The following is an 18771-nucleotide window of genomic DNA, read 5'->3' as shown; positions in this document are numbered from 1 at the left end:
AGAAATGGGGTCTCTGGTTGACAGTCAGGTTACCCCCTGTTCAAGCAAGGACCCTCACTCTAGTTAGGATAAAAGAGAATCACCCTCAGCTAACCCCTGCTTACCCCCTTGGTAGCTTGGCAGAGCAGTAGGCTTAACCTCAGAGTGCTGGGCGTAAAGTATTTGTACCAACACACACAGTAACTTAATGAAAACACTACAAAATGACACAACACCAGTTTAGAAAAATAGGAAATATTTATCTAGACAAAACAAGACCAAAACGACAAAAATCCAACATACACAAGTCAAGTTATGATTTTTTAAAGGTTTAAAATAAAAAGAGTCTTTAGGTAGTTGTAACACCACACTAGCGCTGCTAGCGTGAAAATGTACCTGGTTTGCGTCAAAAATAGCCCCGCACGGGCGGTGTGCGTCGAAAGTAACCCTGCACGGCTGTGTGCGTCGAAAACAACTCGGCACGGCGGTGCGCGTTGAAAAAGCCAGCCACACGACGATCCGAAAGTCCCGCGGCGCAGGGTGCGATCTCTCAGCCTCCGTCAGCGATGCTGCGCGTCGTTTCTCCTGCTCCGGGCGTCGGTTTTTCGGTCGCGTTTCCTGCGGCGTCGTTTCTCAGCTGCGGAACCGGCGTCGCGTCGTTTTCTCAGCCGCGATCGGATTCGCGTCGATCTTTTCTCCGCACGGTGCTCGGTGCGTGTATTTTTGTCCTTAGGCTGCCAGCCTCTCCTTTCAGGGTCCCAGGAACTGGAAGGGCACCACAGAGCAGAGTAGGGGTCTCTCCAGAGACTCCAGGTGCTGGCAGGAAGAAGTCTTTGCTATCCCTGAGACTTCAACAACAGGAGGCAAGCTCTACATCAAGCCCTTGGAGATTTCTTCTTCAAGATGGAAGGCACACAAAGTCCAGTCTTTGCCCTCTTACTCAGGCAGAAGCAGCACTGCAGGAAAGCTCCACAAAGCACAGTCACAGGCAGGGCAGCACTTGTTCCTCAGCGATCAGCTCTTCTCCAGGCAGAGGTTCCTCTTGATTCCAGAAGTGTTTCTAAAGTTTGTAAGTTTGGGTGCCCTTCTTATACCCATTTTAGTCTTTGAAGTCACCTTTCTTCAAAGGGGACTCACACCTTCTTGTGAAATCCTGCCTTGCCCAGGCAAGGCCTCAGACACACACCAGGGGGCTGGAGACAGCATTGTCAGAGGCAGGCACAGTCCTTTCAGATGAGAGTGACCACTCCTCCCCTCCCTCCTAGCAGAGATGGCTAATCAGGAATTGCAGATCACACCCCAGCTCCCTTTGTGTCACTGTCTGGTGTGAGGTGAAAAACAACCCAACTGTCAAACTGACCCAGACAGGGAATCCACAAACAAGGCAGAGTCACAGAATGGTTTAAGCAAGAAAATGCTCACTTTCTAAAAGTGGCATTTCCAAACTCACAATCTTAAAATCAACTTTACTAAAAGATGTATTTTTAAATTGTGAGTTCAGGGATCCCAAACTCCACATGTCCATCTACTCTCTAGGGGAATCTACACGTTAATCATCTTTAAAGGTAGCCCCCATATTATCCTATGAGAGAGAGACAGACCTTGCAACAGTGAAAACGAAATTGGCAGTATTTCACTGTCAGGACATATAAACCACATTACTCTATGTCCTACCTTATCCATACACTGCACCCTGCCCTTGGGGCTACCTAGGGCCTACCTTAGGGGTGCCTTACATGTAAGAAAAGGGAAGGTTTAGGCCTGGCAAGTGGGTACACTTGCCAAGTCGAATTTACAGTGTAAAAATACACATACAGACACTGCAGGGGCAGGTCTGAGACATGATTACAGAGCTACTTATGTGGGTGGCACAACCAGTGCTGCAGGCCCACTAGTAGCATTTGATTTACAGGCCCTGGCACCTCTAGTGCACATTACTAGGGACTTACTAGTAATTCAAATATGCCAATCATGGACGAACCACTTATATACAATTTAAACAGGAGCACTTGCACTTTAGCACTGGTTAGCAGTGGTAAAGTGCCCAGAGTAACAAAAACAGCAAAATCAGAGTCCAGCACACATCAACAACCTGGGGAACAGAGACAAAAAGTTAAGGGAGACCACGCCAAGGATGAAAAGTCTAACAATGGGATTTCATGGGGAGCATATTTTTCCTTTAAATTTACATAGACAGGTATGCAAGTACAAATTTCCATGCTCCGTAATCACATGTTGTGAATAGCACAAAGAAGTAAAATTAATTCAGACCTAGAATGATGACCTGTACCTTTCTTCATTGGATATCTTTGTCCTTGTTCATGCAAAAATATGGGAGAGTCCTATACATTTAAAAGCTGCGTCAGTGCATTCTATTCAACCAGATTCAACATTATGTTGAGATACTTTATATTCTTGACTCTCCCCAATCTTACTTTGGCCGACAAGCAGATCATTAGTGTCTTCGAAGTTGAAAATGTACAGCTATATGTTGATATCTTTCATGCAAGATCCCAAGTTGTCTTGAATTTCTGACTACATTAACAGCAGGGTGACCTCAAAGAAGTTGTGCTCTGATAGCTGACCTCATTTCTTTCAGTTTGAACAAAGGGCTATTCATTTTATAAAAAATCTATCCTTAATGAACTGTGAGCCCTGATGAGTTAGATACAATGCAATGCAATCCAGTTTGTAGTAGGCTTCACTGCCTTCCTTTGGGTTCATACATCAGGTATATTCTAATTATATTTTTACTGGAGTTGGAATGGGACCTCCCTCTCAACAGACTCTCTCTTTCCCCTTACCAACAGATGATCAGTTGATACAAGATCACTTGTCTGATTTCAACTCCTCAAAAACTGGGTTTAACAATGATCAGTGAAGAACAGATTCTTACTATGGCCCCCCGTTATGGGTAATGTTGTTTTCTACTTACAATTAATCTCTTGAACCCTTAAAATTATAAAATTGGGGGCAATAACAATGTTAGGGGCAGGAATACATTTAATAATGGGATATTTGGGAAATAAAATCCAATAATTGCTGTTTCAGCACTGATACTTGCATGATTTGCCCAGTATTCCACCCAAACATTCCACATGCTCCATAGCAGACAAAGGCCCTCATTATGAAAACAGCAGGAAAGACCGCTCCGCCTGGGATGGCGGTAACTACCGCCAACAGTCAGGTGGCCTGGGCCGCTAACGGTCGTTCGACTTCCACTGACCGCCGCAGTGATTTGTGCATCATTATTAGGACGGCGGGGAGTTTGTGTGCTCGCGGTGGCGGGGTGGGATGTCCTGCATTTTTGCAGCAAGGTCCTGGTGGCTGGGAAATTTTTGACGGCTTCTGATTTTTGCATCTTTAATTGTTGGATTCCTGTTCATCGTCGCCACGGCGGAGAACGGTGTTTACCGCCATGTTCATAATGACCCCCGAAGTGTCTGTGTGAAGCAATCCTGATCAGCCCAGTTAAAGAAGTTCTTCCAAGCACAATTTGGATTGTAAGGCTAGTTATTGACCCAAATGGGACTGAAAATGGGCATGTAACAATACCCTATGTTTGATAAATGAAGTGAAAGTTTATATTGGTTAGCAGAGAACATGGAGCTGCACTGAAAATATTTGTAGGTACCCGCAATTTAATGAAAATCCAGTTAGAGGGTCTGCGTTAGACACATAACTATAAAGTAAGAGAGATTAATGTAAAGTACATTGTCTTTTGTCAAAGGAAAGCATGAAATCATGCAAAGATTACTCCTCTATAGAATTAGCTAAAAAATTTTTGCTAGCTTGCAAAACTAAATATGTCACTACCTCAGGCAGTTATAAGAGCATAGAAGCAGTAGAGCAAATTAATTACAGCTTGCAGTGTGTGAAAGGTAATTACAAGTTCAGCAAAAACAGAAAAGGAGCACAACATGCCGCATTCAACAGGAAGTGAAGAAACATTTGAAGAAGCAAAAAATTTTGACTTAGGCATCTTTGGGTCTCAAAAAAGAAGAAAGGACAGGCCATCAAAAAATCAAAAAATGATTAATTATAAAGACTCCAGTCACCTCTACAACATTTTTACGCAAATCTGCCTCAAGACCAAGGAAAGAATACAACATTTTCTAAACCTATTTATTTAAAATCACATATAATTTATATTTCTCATTATATAGTTCTTAAATGTTCAAGGTTCACATTGACTCTAAGCCTATAAATTAAGTGATACAATCTTTATCCATTAGTGCCCTGTAGATTATAGAGCACAGGTTGCTAACAGAACAAGAGCAACCTTAATTAACTGTTCTACCAAGACGGCAGCCTTACATATAAATAAACCTGTTTCAATCAGGAAAAATGTATATTGGTAACAAGGGACTAAACATTCTACATGGGTGCTTCTCTGACAAATTAAACAGCAGCTTTATTTGTGCTGATGTTACAGTGTCTCAAATATGGTTTAATCTATCTGCCTTTTTTCTCTTGATTTGTGTTTCCCTTCTTGCAGGGATCTCACTGTTAAAGTCCTGATGTTGGCAAAAGAACACTTTAGCGTTGTTGTTCATGAATACTCTGTATTGTAAGTATTAGCACCTGGCACTTTATGAACAGGCACTTTAGTTTAGTATCCTGGTCTAAGTGCATTAACAGTGATGAAATGCCATTACTCTTAGCTCTAGAAGTATCAGACAAACAACAGCTACACAAGAATCATTGTTAGTAGATTAATCTATCTTGTGACTTTTATTTCTTTTGAAACAGTATCTGGAATCTGGAATGTGCATAGTGAGTATGTCTTAGATTGTTCTTCTAGCAAATGACACCATTTTTCTGCTAAATGTCCTGATCTTTTTTAATTGAGTGTGTCGTTTATGACAACATTATTTTTTATGTATTGTTATTATCTTTCACGTTATGATTTTATACTGCCACCATTTTAATAGACTTGATTGTCTAAGTAAATTATCGTAAATTTGATTTGAATTTGCCTCGGTCGGGTCTAAAATCTCTGTGTCAGTTTTACTCGCTTTGAGCCAAGAATGAAAAAAAAGTGACCTTTAATGTAAATGGGAGAGGAGGGAGATAAAGAGGTACCCATCTGGTGGCTGAATTCCAAAATGTGACACTAGATTACAGCTTCCATGCTTGTCCAAATTGTGTGACCCTAGCCAAATATTTAATTTCACAGAGCCTCCTTTTTTATTATCACATATGAGTGCACTTTTAAATCCTTGAGTTCAGGATGTGTGCTGTACAAGCACCTCTTATATTTGATTTAATAGACTGCAATACTGGTCCATCTATAATAAGAATCTAAGCCACATTTAGGGTTTACATGCCTAATGTCTTGCCTCACGGTTCTCTTTATGACACTGATGTTGGGGGTGAGCCATTAATTTTTCTAAAAACTGTCACTTTTAATAAATGTCTGTCTGTGCAGTGATATAATCTGATGTACTAAGGTGCAAAACCTTTGCATGTTAAAGAAATGCACTTGTTGGAATCTTGAAGAAATTCTATCATATGTTTACATGATGTTTCTTGCACAATATGCAAGGCAAGCATTTTCTTCGCTCTGCTCATGCATGGACTGTAAGAGCTAAGCCAGACCCATGGCTGGGTCCACCCTGTTATTATGCTTGAACTCCCTCCTTGATTTGCAACTTGGGTTTAGTACATTGGGTCACTTAATTAAATGATTTATAAATGTCAAAGACTCACATTCACTAATTTGACAACAACCATGGATGCCTGTAGCAGAAATGAAGAAAAAGTGTGCAGTGAACATACAATTAAAATAAGTGATCTCAGGGCAGGGACCTCAGGCCATTGTGCTGTACATGACATTATTCATGACTTCCCAGGGGAACTACCAGGCCACAGGAGGAATGGCATATAGGCATACCTTTAGAGGGGTGTTTGGGGGTGTGACACCCTCTAATGCTGCATCCTTGGTTTGATACTTTAGTCTCTATATATATATAGTTTACAGAAAAGTAATAAATCTACATCTATAGCAGTACTCCTTGAATGGGTGGAAATTTACTACTTTTTGGAATTCACAAACTTTGGCAATCATAGGCTTGGAAAACTGCACCAGTTTCCAGTTTTTAGGCATACTACTGACAAACACCAAAAAGGTGATGGGATGAAAATAGTCTAACCAGTGGCAATCACTTGGGGCGACATTCAACCCATCCTTTTTCGCCCACTGTGCCACTCTAGACAGAGGCCCACCTAATGCAAACCTGTACTGACCCTGTTCCTTGTGGGAAAGGTTCTTCCCGAAACTTGATCATCTCATCCCTCCATCCTGTGGCCCATTGCTTTTTTTTTTTTGTTGGGACATTTGAGATTTACATCAAGTCCCCCGTCCTTCCCCGCGCACAACTCTCACTGACTAAGCAGCATCCCTGGACACGACTCTCTTTATATTCAAATTGACTGGATAAAAGTACATTCATTTGGTTTGAATACATTCATGAATAATAATCTTTGGGGAGGTCACATCATGTCTTAAAGCCCCAATGTTAAAACTTAGTTTACATTCATTATTGAACATTACAGGAGCTAGACATTGCTTTAGTCATGGTGTGTTGCAATGATATTTCATAATAATATGTGGGTCCAGGCCCTATACATCACGCAATAACTCTCTATCAAAATAAGATATCGAGCATTGTTGCCTTTCTAGAAGGAGCGCTCTTACCAACTATAGAATTTATGCACTGCAAACATAACACCCACTCGGAGTAGCAATATGCAGGTAATCATTGAAAAAAAAGAAAAATGAACTATTAGAGAGAATAATCACATCATATGTATCCAGTATATTGCATTTACACCCAATGTGGCAAGGAAATCTATCTTCAAATGTAGAACTGTAGTAGGATCAAGGATTGCACCAGAGTAAGCCAGTCCTTCTGCAACATAAAAGAAATATACATGCCTTACTACTTACCACAACAAATTTTCAATTTTACATAGTTGCATTGATGACTAACTGCTGGAACAGACAGTTAGCAGGACCTCAGAGATGGGTTTCACAGCAATTAACAACAGTAACTTGATACAACCATTAATTTTAAATCTATGCATTTCTCATAAAAAAGTTTACTTTAGACACAACCATCAACATGAATGGCATAAAATACAGACACTGATAATCTGCAAATCAATCTGCAGACATCCGTAGCTGCTTATGCAGAAAGAACATCCTAAACACAACTCTTCAGCACAATCTAACTCAAGCAATACGCTACAAACAGATATGTTAGAATACTTCAAATTGGGATCATGTCTTATACAATTCACAGATAAATCCAAGGTTTATGAAATATAAATGCCACATATATACCTTAATCATTTGTAAGTACCTACAGTAATTATGGCAAGCAAAGGCCATGATTATGACACACTGATATCAATCTACCACTGACAGTTTTATGTATGTTGAAAAACCTTTTTTAAAACAAAATGTATTTCCAAAATCTCCAGTGGTAGAATTCATGCCATCTATCAACTAAAAACAAACAATTGTCAGAAGCAGGTGCTCAAACCAAACAACAAAACATGGGACATTCCTTGGCAAATACATATGGATAAATTCTGAGAATGGAGGTATTTTATCACTAGGGAGTCTAACATAAGGAAGCGCACTGCCATACCCACTCGTTAAATCATTTGTACAACTACGGTGCAGCAGGTCCGTTCCAACATGCAGTGATTGTGATGGGAAGGTCAGCAGAGGCGTCCATTTCAAATGATTAAGGCAATGGGTACAATACTGTCTATTGTTTACCAGGACATTTTATCCCTACCGTTCTTCCAGAATATAAATTTAGTGAAGGCAAACTTTTATGGTATTGCAGGTTTCACAAATGTTACAGGGCAATGGAGTGCATTAACATTCCAGTGGTCTCACCAAAGGAAGGGGAGCAAGTATACAAAAACCACAAAATGCAGCATTCTCTCAATTTTCAGATTATGTGTGACCCTGCTTACCCCATTACAGTGCAAGATTCCTGGTTTTAAGTCATGGCTTCATGGCCAGTAAAATAATTAAAAACATACACCATGGAGACAGTTACTCGCTCAGAACATGTCTCTTTGGTGAGAATGACAGTGGCAAACTCTCTTCATCTACAGCAGTAACACCAATTATTAATCATACTTTCCCTTATTGTTTAATGTCACATAATTTAATGAAATAAGTTAACAACTGAATCATTCTATGTTTCACACATGTCGTGAATGTCAATAATCTTAGATTTGGACAGCAAGTGTGGAGTGGCAGTTATGCTGCTGGATTTCTGCAAGCTTATATTGAATTGAAATGATATCTTGTTGGTACATTGTGGGTGCTCAAATCTGATGAATTGAGTACTACCTTTACAAATACAAATGTTATTACATATGAGGACACTGGAAGTTCACTTGGAGACACAAAGAAGGCAAATTCAACAGAACTCAACAAACCTAAGCAGATTAAATTAATGTACTGTGGGGCTGTGGAGGGATATGTTTACAAATTTGTTATGTTGTTTGGTGTGCAGCATAACCCAATAAAAATATTACAAAAAATATGCATGAACACTGAAATGTGTAGTATGAGTGTTAACAAATTAAAAAGAACTATCCGTGCATCCTCTGATGGTATGCTTGGATAGTCTTTGATGTTATGGCTGATGAACCTTCTGTGAATATCAATTTAAATAAAAAAATGGAACCTTTAGTTTGCATTCAGGAAGAATTTAATGTTCAGAGGCTAGCAAACAATGCTCCTAGATGACAGAACATATCATGGATGCAAGTAGCAAAACAGAAAGATTTACCAAAACAGTTTTGATGCTATATATATATATATATTTATATATATTTGTTCATTGTTCGCCTTCACGCCAACCACTTCGTAATTGCTTTGAGCCACAAGTAGGGCGGCGACCCCTCATAAATCATTCAAGACGTTGTCCAAACACCACAAGGAATTTATCCCGGGTAGAAAAGCAACTAGCCGTGACTCAATACAGAAGCAAATTTCCTTTCCTTTGAAGTCTCTCAGAGCATTTCAAAAGCCGGATCGTAAAGCGTTCCGGCTTTTGAAATGCCCACTAGACACCAGAGATTATTTTGTAAAAGGAAATTGGCATGAGGGGAGCGACCCCTTGGGAAAGGGTCGCTCCCCAGGGGGGCATTTTTTTTCAAGGCCTTTTCTCCCCCCCCCCTCCCTGGTGGAGGTGGGGAGCGACCCCTTAGGCAAGGGTCGCTCCCTTAGGGGGCAAATTATATGTAGGCCATTTCTACCGCTAGACACTAGTAGTTTTTTTTTAATGTGCATTTCACGCAAGGGGAGCGACCCCTTAGGCAAGGGTCACTCCCGGGGGGGGGGCACATTATTTCAGGCCATTTCTGCTCCCCTTGCGGGCAGATTGGCCGATTTTTGTTAGGTCAATCTGCCCCCAAGGGGGGCGGAAACCTCTAGACGCCAAGGATAAAAAAAAATTGGTTTGTTTTTTTTAGAGATGGGGAGCAACCCCTTAGGCAAGGGTCAGTCCCCTGAGGGGCAAATTGTAATTAGACCATTTCTGCCCCCCTTGGGGGCAGATCGGCTGATTTTTGTTAGGCCAAGAAACCACTTAGGCACCAGGGATTGGTGTGTGTGTATGCATGTGTTTTCTTTAGGGGGCAGCCCCTTGGGTAAGGGTCCCTCCCCATGGGGGCACATTACTTGGGTGCAGATGGGACTATTTTTGGAAGGCCCATCTGCCCCCAATGGGGGAGGCAGAAAGCCCACCAGAGACCAGGGAAGTTTTTTTCTCCAAAATAAGAGGGTGGGTGTATGGCCATACCCCTGATCCACATCCCGGGGGGGCAGAAAGTCAACTAGATGCCAGGGAATTAAAAAAAAAAAAAAGAAATATTGGGGTGGTGGCTACCAACCAGTATGGGCCTGGTTATGCCCCCCCCCAACTGAAGGGAGTAACAGTCTGTCAGCTCTCCCTGCACTCTCAAACATCTTATCCCACAGCAAGCAAGAAGACATTTGATTATTTTGGTTTTGGTTTTACATGTGGGCCATGAGAGCTTGGCTAACTCTCAAAATCGTCCCACTTGGAATGGTGAGGGCTACACTTTATGGACTTTGGGACACTGCCATGTAGAAAAATCCACAAGACCTAGACATATTTGAAAACTAAACATCTGGGTGATTCCAGGGTGGTGTGTTTCACATGCACCCCGCACCATTTTCGTACCCACAATGCCCTGCAAACCTCCAACTTGGCTGGAAATCACACATTTTTCCCACGTTTTTGTGATGGAACCTTCCGGAATCTGCAGGAATACACAAAATTCCTACCACCCAGCATTGTCTCATCTATACCGATAAAAATTCTGCTGCACTTGTCAGCCTAAAAATGTTTTTTTGCAAACTGACCTTTTGGACCCCCTTTGGTTCCTCTTCAATATCAACATGTTTTTGGCTCTTCCCTTTCACAAGCACTTGGCCCACCAACACAAATGAGGTATAATTTTTACCAGGAGACTGAGGGGAACGTTGAGTGGTATGAAATTTGTCCAAGTGCGGTAATCCCACAGAAATGTTGGAAAAATGTGATTTATTTAGCAAAATTTGAGGTTTGCTGAGGATTCTGAGTAAGAAAACATTGGGGGATCCATGCAAGACACACCTCCCGGGACTCCCTCAGGTGTCTAGTTTTCAGAAATGTCTGGGTTTGGTAGGTTTCCCTAGATGGCTGCTGAGCCCAGGACCAAAAACGAAGGTGCCCCCGCAAAAACAGGTAGTTTCGTTTTTGATAATTTTGATGTGTCCAGATAGTGTTTTGGGGCCTTTTCTTTCGCGGGCAGTAGGCCTACCCACAAAAGTAAGGTACCATTTGTATCGGCAGACATGGGGGAACTTGTGGCTCCTCTCAGATTCCAGAACTTTCCATCACAGAAATGAGAGGAAAAAGTGTTTTTTTGGCCAAATTTTCAGGTTTGCAAAGGATTCTGGGTAACAGGTTTGCTAGGTTTCCCTAGGTGCCGGCTGAGCTACAGCCCAAAATCCACAGCTAGGCACTTTGTAAAATACAGCCCTGTTTTCTTTGTGAAAATGTGATGTGTCCAAGTTGTGTTTTGGGGTACTTCCTTTCGCGGGCGCTAGGCCTACCCACACAAGTGAGGTACCATTTTTATCAGGAGACTTGAGGGAACACTGGGTGGAAGGAAATTTGTGGCTCCTCTCAGATTCCAGAACTTTCCATCACCGAAATGAGAGGAAAAAGTGTTTTTTTGGCCAAATTTTTAGGTTTGCAAAAGATTCTGGGTAACAGAACCTGGTCAGAGCCCCACAAGTCACCCCATCTTGGATTCCCCTTGGTGTCTAGTTTTCAAAACTGTGCAGGTTTGCTAGGTTTCCCTAGGTGGCCTGAGCTACAGGCCAAAATCCACAGCTAGGCACTTTGTAAAATACAGCCCTGTTTTCTTTGTGAAAATGTGATGTGTCCACGTTGTGTTTTGGGGTACTTCCTTTTGCGGGCGCTAAGCCTACCCACGCAAATGAGGTACCATTTCTATCGGGAGACATAGGGGAACAGAGAATAGCAAAACAAGTGTTATTGTCCCTTGTCTTTCTCCACATTTTTTCCTTCCAAATGTAAGACAGTGTGTAAAAAGACGTCTATTTGAGAAATGCCCTGTAATTCAGATGCTAGTATGGGCACCCTGAAATTCAGAGAACTGCAAATAACCACTGCTTCTCAACACATTGGGCCTGATTCTAACTTTGGAGGACAGTGTTAAACCGTCCCAAAAGAGGCAGATATACCACCTACCTTATTACGAGTCCATTATATCCTATGGAACTCGTAATAAGGTAGGTGGTATATCCGCCACTTTTGGGACGGTTTAACACCGTCCTCCAAAGTTAGAATCAGGCCCATTATCTTTTGGCCATTTTGGAAATACAAAGGTTTTCTTGATACCTATTTTTCACTTTTTATATTTCAGCAAATGAATTGCTGTATACCCGGTATAGAATGAAAACCCATTGCAAGGTGGAGCTCATTTATTGGCTCTGTGTACCTAGGGTTTTTGATGAACCTACAAGTCCTATATATCCCTGCAACCAGAAGAGTCCAGCAGACATAACAGTATATTGCTTTCAAAAATCTGAAATCACAGGAAAAAGTTACAGAGTAAAACGTGGAGAAAAATTGCAGTTTTTTTCACCTTAATTTCAATATTTGTTTATTTCAACTGTTATTTTCTGTAGGAAACACTTGTAGGATCTACACAAATGACCCCTTGCTGAATTCAGAATTGTGTCTACTTTTCAGAAATGTTTAGCTTTCTGGGATCCAGCATTGGTTTCTCACCCATTTCGGCCACTAACTGGAAGGAGGCTGAAAGCACAAAAAATAGTAAAAATGGGGTATGTCACAGTAAAATGTCAAAATTGTGTTGAAAAATTGTGTTTTCTAATTCAAGTCTGCCTGTTCCTGAAAGCTGGAAAGATGGTGATCTTACCACCGTAAACCTTTTGTTGATGCCATTTTCAGAGAAAAACCACGAGCCACCTTCTGCAGCCCTTTTTTCCCATTTGTTTGAAAAAAAACTAGATTTTCGCTGTATTTTGGCTAATTTCTTGGTCTCCTTCAGGGGAACCCACAAAGTCGGGGTACCTCTAGAATCCCGATGATGTTGGAAAAAAAGGACGCAATTTTGGCATGTGTAGCTTATGTGAACAAAAAGTTATGAGGGCCTAAGCGAGAACTGCCCCAAATAGCCAAAAAAAGGCCCGGCATAGGAGGGGAAAAGGCCTGGCAGCGAAGGGGTTAAAAAGTTGAAAAGCTGTTCTTATTGGTGGATAGAAGCATGACAAGCAAGGGAGGACTAATCCATCCTAGTCTCAATACTTATTTTTCGGCATCCATAATTTCGTGATGCATTCCATCAGTCAAAATAAATGCATATTCGCAAAATCACACCATTTGTTGCACCACACATTTGACAAAATTAATGCAGCTCTCCCAAGTCAATTGCGCCCTGAATGGGCTGCCATACATCTCATTGGTAGCCAAATCCCTTCACCTCTGCCCATAATATCCAAGGAATACATCATTCATCCTGCCGCACATAGCAATTAAAGTACATTTCCATAGGCGTCAGTCCAATGACTGCACGTCCTTGCCTATAATAATACATGACCAATGTCAATGGCTAAGTGTCTCCACATATAAAACAAAAACAGCACGGAGCACTCACAGGGCCAGTTATTCCTTGTTCTTCCAGAAGCAGACACATTTCAGTGAAAAATGCCTTTCTCAATGTCATGAGCTTACATTCACCACAATCCTCTTAGGCTCAGTCAGGGACACAGCACAATCCAGTAATGCTCAGGAGACGTGTTTGTTTCTCACTTTTCTTTTATTATCAGAATATTTCAACTGCCAAAAGGCATGGTGCAAACAAAACTTTGCCTACACATTTCATCCGGAGCCTTCAGCCGGGCCATAGAGTTGTGCAGACAGGGTGTCCATTTAAAGAAAAACATCCATTCATACCACCACCCTCTTTTAAAAAGATAGACCATACACAGTACTTCCTGTGACTAAAAATGTGGTTGTGACCATCTTTCCATATTACTTTTCACAGTACAGCGTATCGTACATTAAGTGCAAAATATTGAAACACATATTCAACTGTCCATCGTGATTTAAGGCAATTAAGATGACTCTTTTGAAAGACCAAACTAATTTTCAAATGGCCTCCACATTGGAAATGGCCTAGAATTAATCAACACCACTTTATAATAGTCTTTAACAGTTTTTTGACTCCACTCTATTCTTACGCATACATTATAATCCTATAAATGGTAAAGAACGTTAAAACGTAATAATTCAATGGTGGGTTTACATTCCATCTTGATGCTTAAAAACCCTATGTTAAATGATGATGTTAACAATCCGGGAGTAAAATGCTAAAAAGCTTTTTTTAGACCACATAGACTAAGGGCCTTATTTATACTTTTTGGTGCAAAACTGCCCTAACGCAGTTTTGCACCAAAAAGCTTTTGCACCGGCTTGCACCATTTTTTAGCACCAGCTGGGCACCATATTTATGAAACACTTTGCCCAGTGTTCAAATTCAGTGGAGTGGGAAGTGTAACACTATATAACTCGAATATGGTGAGCTTCCTGAGTCTAGGTTTTATTCGCTACAGCACTATACTAAGAGTTAGCAGTGTATTCAGTGTGTGAGGTGGTGGAAGGGGGAATTAACAATCAATGTAGGAACAAAGGGATTCATTCGTAGGAGATGATGCCAGTGTTTGAGGGTGTGCTCCATATTGTTGAACTGCACAGACACAAATATATTTACGAACTAGTTGTACCCCATATTAAATCTTTTTTAAACTGCTATTGATATTAGCTCTTCCTCAAGTGGAAGATGAAGTGAAAATAGACTAACTACACAGCAAATAGGTGTATCATGGGCCGGCACATATAAAGAGCAATAATACAGACATTATTTTAATCTCGTCTTTTTAGGTGCAGATTTGTTAATTATATATATATATATATATATATATATATATATATATATATATATATATATAGGCACATCATGTTTATATTTGAGGTAGTAGCATTTTGGGAAGAACTATCGTGGACATCAATGTATGCCTTGTAGAAATGTGGTGTGGTACATACGTTTCCTTGAGAAATACAAAAGTGTATGCTGGAGCTCCTATTAATTGGAGGTTAATTAGAGTCTTCTGCAGCCTTTTCTCTGTAGGTGTACCCTCAATCTACAAAGGTCTGTTACCTGGACTCCAAGAAAGGGGTATACACACCGCATATGAGGCTGGGTTGATGAGGCATACAAGATACAAGAAATATTGAAGGAATACTTGAGTGTGGCATCTAGTTAGCGGGTGTACATAAATATATATATTACTAAAGTGGTGGTTTTGGTCTATAAGTACAGATGGGATAGAGCGCTAAAAGAGCCTGCTATATATACGCATATCACTAAAGTGGTGGTTTTAGCTTCTAATAACATGAGATGGAATACTAATAGGACCTTTTTTGTATGGGAGCTAGATTTTCTAAAAATGCATGAGGTGCTAATCTAAACAGAATAAGTTTGGACAATGACTAGCCCCTTAATAGATGGATATCTTTTGGGATGGTGCACATTCACTATGAGGTGATATTTTAGGGTATATTGTACTCATGCAATCCTGTGGAATTTCTTCATTGGCTGGGCTTTAAAAATGAAAAAATGAAATCTGTTATTGACAAATTTCTAATCCACAAATAACATAGGATTTCTATATTTAGCACAAACCCTATATGGTCAGAAAAATAAATCAATAATAATAAATCCAGGATTTGTAAATCATGGATAATCACCTCTGAGGGTATCAAGGTGCTGAGTATGCGATTTGCCCAAAATCACAGGATGTTGATTCAATGCAGAGACTCGAGCCTGGGGCCACACGTACAAAGGATTTGCAACTCTCAAATTGTTTTATGAATGCAAAAGTGGCCATTCGCAAAACGAAAAATTGTGATGCGACCAATTAGAAAGTGAGTAATTTTTGCCACCAGATTTAGCGGGCCACAGTTAGGAAATACCTAATTGTGAGTTGCAAACAGCATGTACCAGGGAGTCACAGGTTGCGAATAGTCGCAAAATGCCCCTTTTGCACATGCAATTTAATACCAATTTAAAACAGGTGGTAACTGGTTTCAAAGTATAAAAGCATTAGGGGCTTCCACAATGGCTACCCTGTACCTGATAGCGAGGAGGATGCGCTTACAAGCTGCTAAGCAGAGGAGGTGGAGGCAGAAGAGGGAACTCTGAGTCAGAATGACCATGTTTGAGAAACCGGAGGAGGAGATATATGAACAATATAGGCTGAGTAGCAATGTGATCCTGGAGCTAATTGCCACTTTAAAGCAGTACGCAGAGCACCAATGCAATCCCCACCCATGTCCAGGTCTTGTGCTTCCTCTACCGTTCGGCCAGTGACAGTTACCAAAATGTCATAGCTGTAGCTGGAGGGGTGTCCCAGAGTGTGCTATTGTGTTTCTTTCACAATTTCCTAGATGCCATGCTGCTCTACATATACCAACAGATTCACCTGCCCGTGAATAATGAGAAAATGCAATTGTGTAAGTTGCAATTCTACAGTATAGCCAGATTCCTACAGTTATTAGGGTGTATAAATGGAACCCATGTACCCATACACCCCCCTTCCCACCTAGAACACATACTCAGGAACCACAAAAACAGCAATTCCCTGAATATCCATGTTTTATGCAAATCACACAATATCATCACAGATATTGTGGCACAAGTTCCTGGGAACACCTACAACTCATACATGTTCAGAGGTAGTGGCATATACCAGTGACTGGAAGGAGGGGAGTTTGATGATGGTTGCCTACTAGGTATTGTAAAGTAATTTGAACACACAATCGTTATTACCCAATAATCATTCCTTGCATGTTTTCTCGCACATATATTTGCTATGTCAGGTGGAAGTACCTATGCCCTGAGGCCATGGATCCTCATACCCTATCTCCCAAAAACCCATATGGAAGGCGGTACAACACAGCACATAGGCGCACCATGTCGGTGACTGAGCGGACCTTTGGGATCCTGAAATCATGCTTCAGGTGCCTCAACAAGAGTGGGGGAAACCTTACAGTAAGCACCTGACAGAGCTTGCAGGATTGTGGCCAACTGTGCCATCATCCACAACATTGTCTGCATGCTAGGAATACTCACTGAGGTTACCAGTTCAGACTCTGAGGATGAGGATCCTGGCCCACCTGCCAAGCAGCTCACGAAGGCATGCAGAACAGCTGAGTGGAGAAGGCACAGGGACCACATTGCCAGACATTACTTTGCACAGTAAGACATGTCCATATACAAAATACCATCAGAAAATACCACAACAAGTACATGATTGTGCTAAATAAAGCTGCCTTTAATGACAAGGCATAACAAACATTGACGGACAACCTATCTGTCACACAGAAACTCAAGTACTTTGTATGCACATGTTGGACGGTTACATCATGGCCAACTGTAGGGTAATATAGAACAGATAATTCCCCGAGTCTGTCATAGTGCTAATATTTTTTGTTCAACATCCAGTATGTACTCTGAGGAGGTGCGGTGTGCAGCTGATGCTCCATCACAGCACATGGGCATCAGCGGCAGGTAAACTGCTGAGGCTTGACAACCCGCTGTCTGGACCCTCAGCACCCACCCCAGTGGCAATCTGGCAGTCTGGATGGCCTCCATGGGTGATGTGATTTCTGTCAGGCCCCATGTGACATCCCCACTGTAGTGGCCCATCTCAATGTGTAGGGTGACAGTGCGCTTTGACAGGGTAGTTGTAGCCTGGGCAAACCTCACTATGGCTATTATCATGATATCCATCTCCACGTGCCTCAGCTGGAACCTGTCCTCCAAAAGCTCAGTGCACAGTTGGATCACAGTACCTGCCACTGTATCCATCTTTGAGTCCATATGGGCCTTATTCTCTGCCAACTGGGTAGTCAAGCTACTGAAGTACAGGGCGACCTTTCTGGTTATCAACCATATTTGTTCTTCTGTAGGCACTGAACCTGCAGTACTGCCTCCTCTAGCCTGCCATACACTATCTGTTGGTTTACCATTGCCTGGGACCAAGATGCCTGCCTTGCCTGGTGGTCCCTACACCCATGTCATTTGAAGCACTGCTGTTGGACCCTGCTGACTGGGTGACAACTGGGAGAAGGTGACTGCTTCGTCTCCTGTCCATCTACTGCTTGTGGTTGTGAGGAGGTAGGCACAGTGCTGGAATGGCCATGTGAGGTGGACGGCTCACTCTCAGGCCCTCCATCTGGTCCTGGTCTTCTCTCTCATCTGCTGTCCCTTCAGGTACATCCACAGGTGTATCTCTTTGGAAAATGGTAGTATCAATAAACTGTTATGTTTGACACACTATTTCATTGGTCCTACAACTTTCAAGGAATATCTGACACTGACTACACTGTTTTTGTCCATGACTATATTTTCCATGATGCACCATGTGTGATCTTTGATACATGTTCATGGACCATCCTGATATGTCTGTGTAAGGTTGTGCTACATGCTTATAGTTACCAGGTAGTAAAGGTGGCATAGTACAGTTTTTGCATTTACTTGGTGTACGTGGAGGGGCAGATGTGACCAGGTACCCAAATCTTACTACTGACACAGGCTCAAGTGTTGTCTCTACCATTGCCTCCATTGGTGTGGGTGCAGTTGAGGGAACACCTCCTGTTGACCAGGAATCATGTAGACATGTTGCCACCCTGTCCTTGGCATGTGACCGCAGGTCACAGAAGCAATTTTTGATTTCCTCAACTGAGTACTGTGCAGCTCCAACAGCATTTATCCTCTGCTCAAGTCCTTCCAGATCTTCCTCTTTTGTGACTCAGGGACAGTCATGGAGGCACACCCAACAAAGCTGGTCCTCATTGTTGCAGCACTTCTCTGTCAAGATTTACAGTTCTCGCGCAGAGAACTTACATTTTCTTTTTCTCTGCCCTGCTTCATATTCTCCATGGTGGCTGGCCATGTGTGGATGTGTGCAAGTGGCTTCTTGGCCTGCTCAGCTCATTTTGCATGTGCTGCACTCCTCTCCTCACTGTGCTTGCTCTCCAGGCTTCTCCTGGGAAGCAAGTCCTGTGTTTGGGGTCCTTCCCCTGACCCAGGAAGCAAAAACGCAGTTCTTTTCAATGCAGTCTCTAA

General features: G+C 41.8%; 1 protein-coding gene across 2 annotated transcripts in view; it reads right to left on the bottom strand.

Moving 5' to 3' along the window:
- Positions 1–18771, bottom strand: part of GPR174 (G protein-coupled receptor 174) — a 178922-nt gene that overhangs the window by 14406 nt on the left and 145745 nt on the right. The gene's annotated exons all lie outside the window — the stretch shown is intronic.

This window comes from Pleurodeles waltl, chromosome 2_1, assembly GCF_031143425.1.
Source record: "Pleurodeles waltl isolate 20211129_DDA chromosome 2_1, aPleWal1.hap1.20221129, whole genome shotgun sequence".
NCBI classification, from domain to species: Eukaryota; Metazoa; Chordata; class Amphibia; order Caudata; family Salamandridae; genus Pleurodeles; species Pleurodeles waltl.
Note: the sequence above shows the minus strand (reverse complement) of the source record. Positions and strands in the feature narration are given on the sequence as shown.